The following is an 11,771-nucleotide window of genomic DNA, read 5'->3' on the forward strand; positions in this document are numbered from 1 at the left end:
GGGAAAATTTATCAGTTAGCTCAAGAACAAGATAGCAATAAAGTAAATAATAGATTACGAGTTCTAAGTGAAAACTTACGGTTGAGTCATTTGAACCCTGAGGAACGGTTATCTATGGAATCCATTTGTACCGAATTCAACGATATTTTTCATTTGCCTACGGAATTACTGACACGGACTACCGCTGGCATACATGAAATTAAAACAATTGAGGAAAAGCCCATTCATGTTAAGAGTTATAGATATCCAGAAATTCACAAAAACGAAGTTGACAAACAAATAGAAAAAATGTTACAACATGGTATAATTAAACTTTCCACAAGTCCTTGGTCGAGCCCTCTTTGGGTAGTCCCAAAGAAGATAGATGCATCCGGTGAACGCAAATGGCGTATAGTTGTAGACTATAGAAAATTAAATGAAAAAACTATAGGTGACGCTTACCCCCTTCCTAACATAGAGGATATACTGGATCAATTAGGACACGCAAATTACTTTACTACATTAGATCTTGCAAGCGGGTATCATCAAATTCCAATGAACCCCTGCGATTCTCCAAAAACAGCGTTCACAACGCCAAATGGGCATTATGAATTTACACGAATGCCATTTGGTCTTAAAAATGCCCCAGCACAGTTCCAACGGATAATGAATAACGTTCTAACCGGTTTAAATAACAAGCAATGTTTTGTGTATTTGGATGATATTATTATATACGGATCAAACTTAGAAGACCATAATAGAAAATTAAAGAAAATCTTTTCCAGACTCCGCGAAAATAACTTAAAGCTGCAGCCGGACAAATGCGAGTTTTTGAAAAAATCTTGCGAATACCTCGGTCACGTTATCTCGGACAACGGTGTGCAGCCTAATTCTAAGAAAGTCGAAGCAATTAATAATATGCCACGTCCAGAAAATGCTAAACATATAAAAATGTTCCTAGGCATGGTAGGTTATTATCGGAAATTCATATCAAATTTCTCAACAATAGCGAAACCTCTAACGATGTTATTGAAGAAAGATGCAAACTTCGTGTGGTCTCAAGAACAAGAGGAAGCATTCAAAACATTAAAACAAAAATTAACCGACAAACCTCTTCTCCAGTATCCGGATTTTTCAAACTCGTTTACATTGACTTGTGATGCCTCGAATGTCGGTATCGGTGTGGTACTTTCACAAATTAAAGATGGCAAGGATTTACCGATTGCATATTATTCGCGTACATTAAACAAAGCCGAACAAAATTACTCGACAACAGAAAAAGAATTATTAGCTATTATAAATTCAGTAGAACACTTTAGACCGTACGTTTACGGACGGATATTCACAATTTACACTGATCACAGACCGTTACAATGGCTTTTTAATTGTAAAAATCCTTCGTCGAAATTAGTTAGATGGCGATTATGTTTAAACGAGTATCAATACGAAATTAAGTATAAACCCGGTCGTGTTAATTCTAATGCAGACGGTCTTTCCCGGCTTCCTTTAAGGAATAAAGAATTAATAAACATTGCTATCGAGAACCCAGTCACATATCAAGACTTTATAAAATATCACTATGTAAATCAAGAAAGTATAACGTACCCAAATGAAACCGCTCCTCTACACAAAATTAACGATCTAATCGTATTACTATGGTCGCAAGATTTAGATGAGAGTAATCAGTATTCTGATTTTGTACTTTCGAATTTTGATGTATCCAACATTACATCTAGTATCAACGGGACATGCAAACTCGAGAATAAGAACCAGTCTCTATATTTACTTTTTCCTATGAACTTGCATTTCGATAAGCTGGAATATAAAAACATTTTCTCATCATTTCAAAATTTAAAATCAGTACTTCACAACAGTAAATTCGTTTTTATCCTTCCAGAAAGACATACCAATATTAAGACACCTGTATTATGCGAAATGCTCAGATTTATTTTTCCGGAAAATGAAATTAAACTCTTTAATAACTCAAAAATTATTCCTAAAGATCGACAAACAATAGAGGAAATACTAAAAGAGTCCCATGATAGCAAATTGGCCGGACATTGTGGTTTTCATAAGACGTATTTGAGAATCAAGGAATCATATTATTGGCCTAGTATGAAATCAGATATTAAAAATTATATCAAGGAATGTAAATCATGTCAATTAAATAAAACAAATTTTAAACCAACAAAACAGCCGATGGAAATAACCACGACCGCGGAAAGACCATTCGACAAAATAGCAATTGATATAGTGGGTCCCTTGCCTTTAACAGAAGAAGGGAACAGATTTATTTTAACGGCTCAAGATGACTTGACAAAATATTGTTTCGCAGAAGCCATCCCAAATCACGAAACCCTAACAATAGCAAAAGTCTTAACCAAAATTTTCATGCAGTTCGGTATACCTAAAACATTCTTATCAGATCAAGGTTCCGATTTTATGTCAGAGTTAATAACAAATTTAAGCAACCTTTTTAAAACGAAACACATATCCACTACTCCTTATCACCCTCAGACAAATGGAGCACTCGAAAGGTATCATTTGACATTAAAGGATTATCTTAAACATTATATTAAATCAGAACAAACAGACTGGGACGAGTATGTACAATTTGCAATATTCAGTTACAACACTTCGATCCATAAGTCGACAAACTATACTCCTTATGAACTTCTATTTGGTAACAAACCCCATCTACCTTCATCCATTACACAAGAACCAAAATTCTATTATACATATGATGATTACATACGATCATTGCAACATAAATTAAATACGTCATTCAAAATAGCTCGGAATAAAATCTTAGAATCTAAAACAAAAAGCAAGGAATATTACAACAAAAAAAATAACCCTACTACTTTCAAAGAAAACGATCTTGTCTGCATATACCAACAACAATCTAAACCCGGACAAAGTAAGAAGCTGTCTCCTAATTATAAGGGTCCTTACAGAATAACACGTGTCTATCCCAATAACACAGCAGAAATTCAATTAGGCAAAAGAAAACAGAAATATCACACTAATCTTTTAAAACACTATTTTTCAGATGAATTCAGTAATCTTGCTATTTCTGTTACTTCCTAACCTCATTACCAGTCACACTTATACTAATACTCCTCTTACCCATTCAAGCGGAATATTTTACAATAAAATAGGAATGGCACGGGTCGCTAATACAAAATTGACACTACTAACACATATTAATACTACTTACTTAGACCAGGCACGACAAATACTCAAGGCAAATTATATTAAATCGCAAAATCTTTGTACTTTATCTTTGAAAGATCCAACCGCGCACGATCACGCAAGTTATCATTGCGAACAAACATTGAGAATCATAAGTGATGAATTAAAGGATATCGAAAATAAACATGAAATTCTATATCAAATGATAAATCAGGACATAGATAAACGAAGACGGCGTGGGTTAATCAATGGTGTGTCTTATGCGCTCAATTGGCTTTTTGGCACGCCTGACGCAGACGATGCACAATACTATACAAACAGCATCAATATGTTATTAAACGATAACAAGCAAACTCAGACGCTAATGAAATCCCAGATTCAGATTATTTCCGGAACAATTCGAAATTTTAATCACTTCATTAAAATTATTTCTTTAACTTCGTTAAAGAATAGTGAAGGTACAATGAATGACAATATTAATCGTATAAATCAGTTCTCTGTACAAACCAATTCAATTTTAACCAGATTAGAACTTCGATCAATAATAGGACAACAGATTGCAACACTATTGTCGCTAACCAATAGAATTTCTTCCGAATATAACAAATACATAGAAGCGATTAATCTAGGAAGGCATAACAGTATATCACCATTAATCGTAACACCCAAGATTCTAGTCAAAGAGTTAGTTAACTATAAAAGCGAATATGAACTAGTAGTGTCTCCGAGTCTAAAAAACTTACCAATTCTCTACGAACTTATGCACGCCCGAGTAATGTTTTCTGATAATCTTATTATATTCGCGTTAAATTTTCCACTAACAATCAAAACTACATTTGACTTATATAAATTGATTCCACTTCCGATTCAACTCCAAAATACATCTATATTTTAGGTATAATACCTAATCAACCATATCTTCTAGTATCCCAATCCAAAACACACTTTTCCTTTTTGCAAGATTTGTTGAATTGCATAATGTATCTGGATGAGAAGTACGTCTGCATGGAAATCCACACAAGGAAGTCGTCCGACCAGCCAACTTGCGAAATGCAACTATTGTCACCTCACATAAATAAGATTCCTGAAGATTGTAACACGAAGACAGTTAAAGCTGCTATAGAAACATGGACGTACATCAACGACAATCACTGGCTCTATATCCTGCAGAAACCAACTACATTGACGATCATCTGTAAGGGAAAACAAGACAACATGGAGGATGTTATTTTACATCAGACGGGTGTACTGCATTTACAAAGTCAATGCAGGGGCTACACCGATCACTATTATTTGGAACCTACAAAACAATCAAAGAAGAACATAAGTCACTATGTACCGCCAATTAGCATAGTCACAAGTGACTATTGTTTCGTTGACATGTACAATATAAAAATTAACTCGCTTCAATTAAAACCAATAAAACTGACAAATATAGATTTATCCGACTTTAAATACGCTAATAAAAAACTAAATGAATTCGATCAAATTCTAACAAATAGATTGAAGGAGCCATTTATTATTACACACACACGATGGTATACTATTGCATTAAGAATAGTGGGTGCCATATTATTTATTATCATGTGTGTAAATTGCTGCCGCTGGTGCAACTGCGTCAAGATTCTGCGCCGATGTTTTTGTTTCACGAAGAATCCAAACAATGGAGAGACCATACCGCCAGTGATCAAGAATTTTATAAATTGCAATTTTGATTCAGACATTCATAGTGAATACCGAGAGACATCAAGGGATGTAGTCACATACGACCCCAGCAGAGAAGCAGCACGTATCAACAGAACAAGACAATTCTCTGATGAAGAGGAAAACGTACAAGTAGTATTTCAACGGAAAAAAATTTCAGAGTAAAAACACGCAAAAGTACTACTCCAATTTAACATACTTAATAAACTTTTGCCTTATATAATAGTGTTTTAGGTTACGTAATATCCAATTCAAATTTTTGTATTAAATTCTAGTTATAAATACTGAATCCTAAATTCTAAATATTAAATTTTAACTCCTGTCAAAATTGCGAATTTTAGACGTAATTTTAAATTTTAAGTTCTAAACTTTAAATTCTAAATTCAAAATCATAAATACTAAATTCTAACTACCGACTATTAAATTATTGGGTTAATCAATTTTTCTACGGGGAAAGGAAACTACAATTAAGTTAGACATAAGTTTCAATTTTCATGTTTTCTACTATTTTCTACTATTTTATTAGAATTCTATTGTCGGATGACACGCATGAATCATGGTATTTTGACAAGCTTTTATCCCCCTTGAGGCACATCGCTGAGTAATGCCGTGCAAAGTCAGTGTACCCTAGATTGTAAACACTAGGACACGGTCTTACTCATCAGCACTAGGACTCATCCGAGTGCTACTAGAGTAGTCATCCGGCTCCCCTTCCCCTCTTAACACAAACAGATAAATAGGGACAAAACCCCGAAAAACGTCTCCTTGCGCTCAGTCGAAACTGTAAGCTCGTCGATATTAAACTAATCTACGCCACCAACTCGTGTTCTTCCTTGGACTCCAACATAAAATTGGTGTCAGAAGTGGGATCGATTCGGCACATCGCGTATTTAGTGAAAATCGGAAGTTATATCCGCACTATACGTGAGTGGCAAAATTATTTGCAAACCGGATCGTAAAATAAGAAGAGGACCATCCAAGGAAGTCTGACGTTCCACATCGGTTGTAGTACTCTGGAACTTGAACAAAGGAACCAGTACCAGTGGAGCAACCCGGAATAAGCACGTCCAGAAGGCGCTACCTCGACAACCAAACAACCGTAAGTCCGATTCAGATCATTTGCATCATTACAATCTTGCAATCCCCAAATCTCCATATATCAATCCCCTCCTATTGAAGAACAAAATGGCACAGGCTGGGGAAGCTAATACATCGGGGGCTATCGAACAATTGCAGACTCTTTCATTAGAATTTTTGGTAAAATTAATTCCTGATAACTTCGACGGTGACCGGTACAAATTGCGGAGCTTTATTAAACAAGTAGATATAGCATTCGAATTAGCCAAACCCTTCCAGTTTCAACCGCTTCTAGCATTTGTGAGAAATAGAATAACCGGAAAAGCGAGAGAACAAATAGATATCCATTGCAACTTGACAACCTGGACGGAAATATCCGAGCTATTGCTAAATTTATATCAAGACGGGAAAAGTTTAGATCAATTATTAGAAGAATTAAGTAGCGTGAGACAAGAACAGAACGAAAACGTAACTCAGTTCTACGAACGACTAGAAGAATTATCATCAAGAACTCTCGGTGTTCTCCATTCATCAGATGTTAACGAGGATACGCTCGCAGGTAGACTCCCTATGGTTAACGAAATTACGCGAAATAGATTTATTTACCATACACACCCTCGAATTTCTCAGATGCTTCGATACCGCGAATTCAAAACTATAAGTCAGGCTTTCACCGCGGCGGTAACTGAAGAAAAAATACTAGGATTACAAAACTCTTATACTGCACGACGTTGTGAAACGTGTTTCAGGACGAATCATCCTACTAGTGAGTGTTACCAAAATGCAATTAGACGCCCCCCTCATTTAAACATGAGATCAACTAGCTACAATAGCAACGACCGAGTTTCATCAAATTCCAGCCCTTCTTATTCTAACCAAAACACGTTTAACCCGGCATCAAACCCAGTATCATCCAATTACGTGAAACAGTGTAATTATTGTAAAAACTTTGGACACATTATCAGCGAATGCCGAAAAAGACAATATAATAATTCTAGAAGGGCTCAAGCACAGAACCCCTCCAGTTATCCCGTCCCCGTCGGTAGTAACGTGAATCTTCGAGAACAAAATTTTCGCAACGAACTACACACGTCTCATCCCCCAATTCAACCTACCCAAACGCAGTCACACCCTGTCAACCAAATCACACATCAATTCGACAAATTCCTCATGTAACAGTCTTCAACACTACCGGAACCGAACTAATATACGTCCTATTTGAATCCAAGGCATCGAATTCTAGTGATAAAGTATTCAAATTCCTTGTAGACTCTGGCGCCTCGATCTCATTAATCAAAGCTTCGAGCCTAAGCAACTATAAAATAACAAACCCTACTCCGATATCCTTAAACGGAATTTCCCCTAATGCGCCGATCCTAAGTCTGGGAGAAACGAATATAGAACTCGGAATTCGCGGCAGAAATAACAGTGTCCCATTTCATGTGATCGACTCACCAACTAACATCCCTTTCGACGGATTACTAGGAGGTGACTTTCTCAGATCCCTAAAATGTAAAATCGATTATAAAAATTCTACTCTTTCTGTCGCAACAATCCCATTCCAAATTCCCTTAGGTTATAATATCCCCCAAACATCCAGCAGCATGCTAACTATCCACCCTCGGACGGAAACAATTATTCCAATTAAACTAAAAAACCCACATAACCTTCCCGAAGGAATCGTGACCTCACAAAAACTAAATCCCGAGGGGTCCCTTCTCATTCCAAGTGCTATTGTGCAGATCCAAGGAGGAAACCGTGCCCTTATCACAATTGTTAATACACATGTAGAGGAAAAACAAATTCCAATCCCCGAACTGCTCCTAGAACCTATACCGCGAGAAGGAAAAGTCTATCAATTAGCTCCTGAACGAGAAAATAACCAACTAAAAAATAGACTGCAGTCACTGACAGCAAATATCCGCCTCAACCATTTAAATTCCGAAGAACGGGCTTCTATTGAATCTATTTGTGCCGAATTCAACGACATATTTCATTTACCGACAGACATATTAACCCATACCACAGCTTGTACTCACGAAATTAAAACAGTTGACGAACAACCCATACACGTAAAAAGTTACAGATATCCGGAAATTCATAAAAAGGAAGTCGATAACCAAATAGAGAAAATGTTACAACAGGGAATAATCAAATCTTCTACAAGCTCATGGTCAAGTCCCTTATGGATAGTCCCAAAAAAATCAGATACCCTCGGCGAACGCAAGTGGAGAGTAGTGGTCGACTACCGGAAGCTAAACGAAAAAACCATTGGCGACGCGTATCCACTCCCAAATATAGAGGAAATTTTAGATCAATTAGGCCACGCAGTTTACTTCACAACTCTAGATCTCGCAAGTAGCTATCACCAAATCCCCATGAACCCTCGCGACTCCCCGAAAACAGCGTTCACCACACCGAACGGACACTACGAATTTACAAGAATGCCATTCGGTCTCAAAAATGCCCCAGCTCGTTTTCAACGCATGATGAACAACATTTTCTCTGGTTTCAATAATAGGCAATGTCTTATATATATAGACGACTTTATAGTGTACGGATCAAGCCTGGAGGACCACAACAGGAAATTAAAAAATATATTCTCTAGATTGCGCGAATACAATTTAAAATTACAGCCAGGCAAATGCGAGTTTTTAAAAAAATCCTGTGAATATCTCGGCCACGTAATAACTGATAAAGGCGTAGAACCCAACCCTAAGAAAGTCGAAGTAATCAAAAACATGCCGCGTCCAGAAAACCAAAAACATATTAAAATGTTTTTAGGTATGGTAGGATACTATCGGAAATTTATAGACAATTTTTCAACAATCGCTAAGCCATTGACCTCATTACTAAAAAAGGATGTAAGTTTTGTCTGGTCACGAGAACAGGAAGAAGCCTTTCAATTATTAAAAGAAAAGCTAATTAACAAACCCCTCTTACAATACCCAGATTTCACCAAACCATTTACCTTAACTTGTGACGCGTCAAACGTAGGAATCGGTGCAGTCCTATCACAGATAGAGGATGGAAAGGACTTACCTGTAGCATATTACTCGCGTACGTTAAACAAAGCAGAGCAAAACTATTCGACAACGGAAAGAGAATTATTGGCCATAATTAGTTCGATCGAGCACTTTAGACCGTATTTATTTGGACGAACGTTTACTGTATACTCCGACCACAAGCCACTCCAATGGCTTTTTAACTGCAAAAACCCATCCTCAAAATTAGTTAGATGGCGACTACGATTAAGCGAATATCAGTATGAAATCAAATACAAACCCGGACGCGTCAACTCTAACGCGGATGGTCTTTCTCGGCTTCCGTTAGAAAAGCAAACAACAATAAATTTTTCATCAACCGGAACTCCGAAATATCAAGAATTTATAAAATATCATTACGAAAACCAAGAAGCAATAGTGTATCGAGACGAAACTACACCCTTGTCCAAAATCCGCGATCCTGTGATTCTTCTATGGTCTCAAGACCTAGATGAGGAAAACCAGCATTCAAACTTCATAATGTCAAACTTCGACACACAAGATATTAAACCTGACATTAACGGAGTGTGCAAGCTTACGAACGGGACTCATACGACTTACCTGCTATTCCCTTTGAATCTACATTTTGATAAACTCGAGTATAAAAACTTGTTCGAATCTTTCAACAATCTAAAAGCTATAATAAACGATAATAAATTCATCCTAGTTCTTCCAGAAAAACACTCTAACATTAAAACACCAGTACTATCCGATATGCTTAAATTCATCTTTTCAAATAACGAAATAAAACTCTTTAAGAACCCTAGAATTACCCCCAAAACGCGGCAAGAAATAGAACAGATACTAAAAGAAAACCATGATAGCAAACTATCGGGACATAGCGGGTTTCACAGAACTTACTCAAAGTTAAAGGAATCATATGATTGGCCAAACATGAAAGAAGATATTAGAAACTATATTAAAACGTGTCATTCGTGCCAGATAAATAAAACTCATTTCAAACCGACCAAACAACCAATGGAAATTACCACTACAGCGGAAAAACCATTCGATCGTTTAGCAATCGACATCGTGGGCCCATTGCCCCTGACCGAACAGGGAAATAGATTTATATTAACTGCCCAAGATGATCTCTCCAAATACTGTCTAGCAGAAGCAATCCCGAATCACGAGTCGTCAACTATAGCAACAGCACTAACTAAAATCTTCATGCTATTTGGAATCCCGAAAACTTTCCTTTCTGACCAAGGATCGGACTTTATGTCAGAACTAATAAAAAACCTAAGTAATCTCTTTAAAACAAAGCATATATCCATCACTCCTTACCATCCACAAACAAACGGAGCTTTAGAAAGATATCATCTCACGCTAAAAGACTATCTTAAGCATTACATCAAACCAAATCAGACTGACTGGGACGAATATATTCCATTCGCATTATTCAGTTACAATACCTCAATACATAAATCCACAAATTTCACTCCGTACCAGCTTCTTTTCGGTTACAAACCCTACTTACCTTCATCTATTACGCAGGATCTGGAATTTCATTACACCTATGATGACTACGTAAGAGCACTACAGTATAGACTAAACACATCATTTAAGATAGCCCGCGACAGAATAATAGACTCAAAAACCAAAAGTAAAGAACATTATGACAGGAAAAATAATCCCATCACGTTCAAAGAAAACGATCTCTTGTCAAGTACAAACTAAACCAGGGCTAAACAAAAAACTATCTCCTAATTTTAAAGGCCCTTACAAAATAGTAAAAGTATACTCTAATAACACCGTTGAACTCCTAATTGGCAAACGGAAACAAAAATATCATACTAACCTTCTGAAACATTTCTTTTCAGGCGAGCATGATGACGATCTTGCTATTCCTTCTACTTCCTCTCTCGATAACTAGTGAGTTCCTTACGAATACCCCCCTTAGCCACTCGAGCGGAATATTTGATAATAAAGTAGGAGTTGCTCAAACTTCAAACACAAAACTAACCCTAATGACCCATATTAACCTCACTTATCTTGAGCAAGCACGACAAATACTCATAACTAGTCACGCGAAATCACAGAACCTTTGTACACTAGCTCAAAAGAATATAGAAGAATCGGACCATACCAGTTATCATTGCGAACAAACCCTAAAAGTTATAGATAATGAATTGAAGGACATCGAGAGTAAAGACAAAATTCTAAACTAGAATTACGATCAATAATAAGTCTACAAATTAGTACATTAATGTCACTAGCTAGCAGAATTTCCTCAGAATTTAACAAATATATAGAAGCAATTAATCTCGGAAGGCACAATATTGCGTCGCCACTAATCGTGACACCTGAAACCCTAATTGAGGAACTAACCAATTATAAAGGTGAATCACATTTAATAGTATCTCCCAATTTTCAAAATTTACCAATTTTCTACAAACTGATGAGTCTACAATTGATCCCCATGGGCGAAATAGTCATTTTCGCTTTGAATTTTCCGCTCGTACACGGTGCATCATTTGAATTGTACCACCTAATACCCCTCCCGATACAATTACAAAACACCTCCATATTCTCCTATATTATACCTATTCAGCCATATCTATTAATATCACAGTCCAGAACACATTTTTCCCATCTGCAAGATTTGTCAGGTTGCATAATGTATCTGCTCGGCGAGTATGTTTGTACGGACATCCACACTAGGAGATCTTCCGACCAATCAACCTGCGAAGTACAGCTCCTACTGCCTCATGTAGCCGAGATCCCGCAAGACTGCAACACCAGAACAATCAAGGCCGCCATTGAATCATG

The sequence above is a fragment of the Colletes gigas genome, unplaced genomic scaffold (assembly GCF_013123115.1).
Source record: "Colletes gigas isolate AHSC1104 unplaced genomic scaffold, ASM1312311v1 Colletes_gigas_Sc00080, whole genome shotgun sequence".
NCBI classification, from domain to species: domain Eukaryota; kingdom Metazoa; phylum Arthropoda; class Insecta; order Hymenoptera; family Colletidae; genus Colletes; species Colletes gigas.